The following is a 4,773-nucleotide window of genomic DNA, read 5'->3' as shown; positions in this document are numbered from 1 at the left end:
GATTGGCTCCCCCTCGACATGAGAGCTTGACTCCCCCTCGACATGAGAGCTTGGCTCCCACTCGACATGAGAGCTTGGCTCCCCCTGGACAGAAGCGTTGTTGGGTGGAGAGTCATTAGTGGTCGATTCTCCTTCATGCATTCTTCTTGCAGCATCTTCGACAATCTGCTTCATATGATCAATTTTGTTGTCTGCTGCACCTGCTTCGGAGAGTGAAGCTTTCTCTGGTTCGTCAAAGAGCTCCAGAAATGTCTCGAATAAATTGGCGACCGAAACTGTGACCTTGTTAGTTAGAGGAAAGATTTCCCCTGCGGTGTCTTCTTTGGCCTGTAGCTTCTTGACATAGCTATCGTCAAAGGTCACATAGTATGTTTCTTCAATCCTTCTCGAACACTTGTTTAGGACCCTGTACGCCTTGGATGTGAGTGAGTAACCCAGAAAAATTCCCTCGTCGGCTTTGACATCAAACTTGTTGCGGTGTTCTTTAGAATTAAAGATGAAACACCTTGAGCTGAACACATGGAAAAATTTCACATTGGGCTTTCTGTTGTTCAGTATCTCATATGGAGTGAGCTTGAACCTCTTGTTGAGATAGGACCTGTTCTGTGTAAAACAAGCAGCCGAAATAGAGTCAGCCCAAAAATAAAGAGGTAAGGAAGAGAAACTTAGCATAGTTCGGGCAGCTTCACACAAATATCGATTTCGTCTTTCGACTATTCCGTTTTGTTGCGGTGTGTAGGGAGCTGAGAAATTGTGACTAATTCCCTTTTCTGCAAGAAACTCTTCAAACTCCCTGTTCTTGAATTCGAGACCATTGTCGCTTTTGATGTTGCGAACAACCTTCTTGAGTTGTACTTCAATTTGCTTGATAAACACTTTCAGCTTTTGAGTCGCTTCAGATTTGAGCTTTAGAAAGAACACCCATGTAAATCGTGAAAAGTCATCAACAATAACAAGAATATACTTGCTACCACCGATGCTTTCGATAGATGAAGGACCACACAAATCGATATGAAGTAATTCGAGTGGTTCAACAACTTTTGTGTTGATTATAGATGGGTGACTTTGACGACTCTGCTTCCCCATTTCGCATGCAGCACACAAATGATCTCTGTCGAACTTGAGCAATGGAAGACCCCTAACATGACCTCCAGTGACAAGTCGGTTGATATCTTTAAAATTGAGATGAGATAATCTTCGGTGCCACAACCAGCTTTCGTCGGATTGAGCTTTTGACAACAAGCATATAGCTGGGTTTCCTTTGATGGGTTTAAGGTTTAAGGGAAACATTTCACCCTTTCGCTCTGACTTGAGAATCACTTTCTTTGTCTTTTTCTCTATGATTTGAGAACCTTCATCATCGAACGAGACTTTGAGACCTGTACCTCCAACAAGCTGAGATACACTAATGAGGTTGTGTTAGAGTCCTTCCACATAAGCCACCTTCCTTATAGTAAAATCCCCATTTGTTATCATCCCGTATCCCTTTATGGTGCCGAAAGAATTATTTCCAAACTTGACGTTGCCACCATTTGCAAGTGATCTGTATTCCCTAAGCTCCTCTTTCCTCCCTGTCATGTGACGTGAGCAGCCACTATCGATGTACCATTCTTCGTCGAACTGCTCATCACTTATAACCTGCAAAAATTAGGCAGATTTAGGAACCCAAAGTTTCTTGGGTCCACGTGAGCTTTGCATGGGAACGGGAACAGTAAGAGAGACGTCAACAAGATAAGTTCGTTTTATGAGAGTTGTTTCATCTTTCCTTTTAATGGTAAAAACTTTTATTTTGTTAGGATTGGATGTGTTCGGTTTGGACTCTGGTTTGGATTCATTGACCTTCTGCTTTCCTTTTTGTTCAGCTGACGAATGAGATTTTTGAGAACAAAAGGAATCAGTTTTAGAATAAGATGGAGATAAATCGGTGGAAGTAGAAGAATTAGAAGAACGAGAAGAATTAGAACGAGAGGGTTTGGATTGAGAGGATTTCCTGGCTGGAGACTCTAGGTGACCCTTTTGCTTTTGATCGTTGGAGGGACTGACCTTAGAGTTTTGTTCTCTTTTGACTTCAGAACCGAACCTTTGCGTTCGGTTGGAGCTGTCTTTGGAACCAAACCTTTGGTTTCGGTTGAAGTCTTTTTCAGAACCGAACCTTTGCCTTCGGTTGATATCTTCTTGTGAACCGAACCTTGGCTTTCGGTTTTTGTGACTTTCAAGCTTTCCTACAAGATTGTTTTCATACTTCAGATTCTTGTCTTGGTGTGAGAAATATGCATTCTGGGAATGCTAGAATTGTTTCCTTTCAGAAAGGTTCTTCCTGTATCTATTGTTCCTTTCTCTCTTCCTATTCCTCATCTGTGTAGGTTGATGATGAACATTTGCTTTCGGTTTCAGTGTCTCCTTTGCTGGTTCCTTTTGAACTGCAGGAGTTTTACTTTGAGTCGAAGGAGCAGAGGGAATGTCTTCCTTTACCGAACGATCATCCTTCTGAGGAATATCTTTTGTACCACTGGTACTTGGCTCATCGAAATTGTCCGGCTTATTCAAGGGTTCAGGTATGTATCTTCCTTTGCTCTTCCAGGAGGTTCTTTCAGATAAACCAATGGTTTCGTTTGCATTATCTATTGGAGCTTCCCAGAAGTATTCATCGCAGCCATCAGCATTGTCTTCGTTTACAATAGCTGTGAGTTCAGCTGTTTGATGTTCGGTAACTCCTGTCACCTTGTATACTTGATTCGGAGTGGTCCTGACCTTTTGATACACAACTGCTTTCTCAACTAATATTGGGGACTTTTGATGGGACAACCGAGCGAACTCCACTAAATTTTCAGAAATAAGATTCTTGTGGTTTTCAGGTTCGGTTTTAATAAATTCTGAGCAGTCAACCGTGTCCTCTACAGAAATTTCACTCATGTTTTCGTCCTCGTTAAGCTCAGATGCATTTTCAACATCAATTTTTTTTTCTGAGCTTACGTTGGCGTTTAAAGAGTCAAATTTTTGCATGGTTTCGGTTCTCAGTTTAAGTCTGTCATTTTCATCCAAAAGATTTTTAAGCATGTCCTTGTGGTCTTTGGATTTAATGAAGGACTCAATTTTGTCCAGTCCATACATGTAGGTCGGATTGACATCATCAGACGATATCACACTCTCACAATTGTAGGCTTCGGCATCGATTTCATCTTCCTTAAACTCTAGGAAGGACAAAATCATGCGGTGGATCTTTTGGCCTATTTCACAATCCAAGTGAAGTTGAGTAATATTAGAGTATAAACATTTAGCAATTAAACAAAAAACATTCCGCTGTTTTAACAATTTTAAATTGTCTCTTTGCAAATAAATGTTTTCGTCTCTAACTTTAACTAGTTCCGACTCCTTTAACTCGATCCACATTCTTCGCTCCTCACTTTTCGATGCCACCCTGCTCAATTGATCAGTTAGGTTAGAATTGGTGACTCGAGTTTGAGTTAAGCTACTATCTAGATGAGAAATTCTTGTATTAACATTTTTTAGTTCTTTCTCATATGAGGTTGATGGTACTTTGGATGAAACAAAAACAGATTGTACCTTCTTTATCAGTTCATCGAGCTCACTGAACTGTTGGCTAAGTGGTTTGGCCGCAAAACACATATCCTCCTGTACCTTCGGTCCATCGCTTCCTCCATCGGTGTTGTATCCCCTCATTTGAGATACGTCAGTCACCATGAAGCATCTTCCTCCACTGCTTTCCTCCTTAGCCACATAAGCCTTTCCATGGGTAGGCTTCCTCACTTCATCGTCTTCTGAGTCGGTAGACCAAACTTCCGTGCTACCGAACTCGTCACCTTTAACCGAACCCTGCACAATAAGAGCATTAACAGAAGGGTTAGCAGTAGACTTCTTCTTTCTCAACTCGTCCAATCTTTTCTGCAACACACCTTCCTCATCATTTCCATCATCTTTTTCAGCCATCTTCTTAAGGACACAGTCCTTGGCATAATGGTTTTTCCCACCACAGGAGAAACAGCTTACTCCGGAATCGCCATCCACCTTCGGTTCCTTCTTGTGCTCCTCAGCCTTTGGTTCATTGTTCACTTTTTCAGAGCTGTAACTCCCCTGCCAGTTTCGGTTTTTGTTGCTGGGGAATCTCTTCTTTATGAACCTCTTGGGATTGGACACCATCATGGCATAATCCTCAGACGTGAGATCATATTCCTCCAGGTTGAGGTCTTCATCCTCCATCACAGCTTTACTTTTAGATAGGAGGGCCAACGAACCAAGACTAGTAACGACATTCTTTTCTTGCACCACAATCTTCTCTTGGGACTTAAGAATACCCACCAGTTTCGCCAAAGAGTATGATTTAAACTGCTCATGGGCTTTGACTGTGGAAACTACTGCTCTCCATTCAGACCTCAATCCGTTCAAGAAAGTAACCTTTTGTTCGATAAGCTTCCTTTCAATATCGTGTTTAATCATCTTGCTGAGAAGATGATTAAAACGATCAAACGTCTGGGTCACCGTTTCTTCGGCTCCTTGCCTGAATTCTCCAAACTCAGATAAAAGCAAAGTTTGAATAGAATGTTCAAGATCCTCATCTGTAGAATACAGTTCACGAAGTCTATCCCAAACTTCCTTTGCCGTCGTGCATGAGCTAACCAACCTGAATGTGTCGGACTGAAGGGCGAATCTGATCAACCTTAATGCCTTGATATTGCACTTGAATTTATCCTTTTCATCTTGTGCAATGTCCTTCACGTCCTTTAGCAGATCATTGTACTCCTTTTGTGTCTTGAT

This window comes from Lactuca saligna, chromosome 4 (assembly GCF_052625555.1).
Source record: "Lactuca saligna cultivar CGN05327 chromosome 4, ASM5262555v1, whole genome shotgun sequence".
Classification (NCBI taxonomy): Eukaryota; Viridiplantae; Streptophyta; class Magnoliopsida; order Asterales; family Asteraceae; genus Lactuca; species Lactuca saligna.
This window is presented reverse-complemented; position numbering follows the sequence as displayed.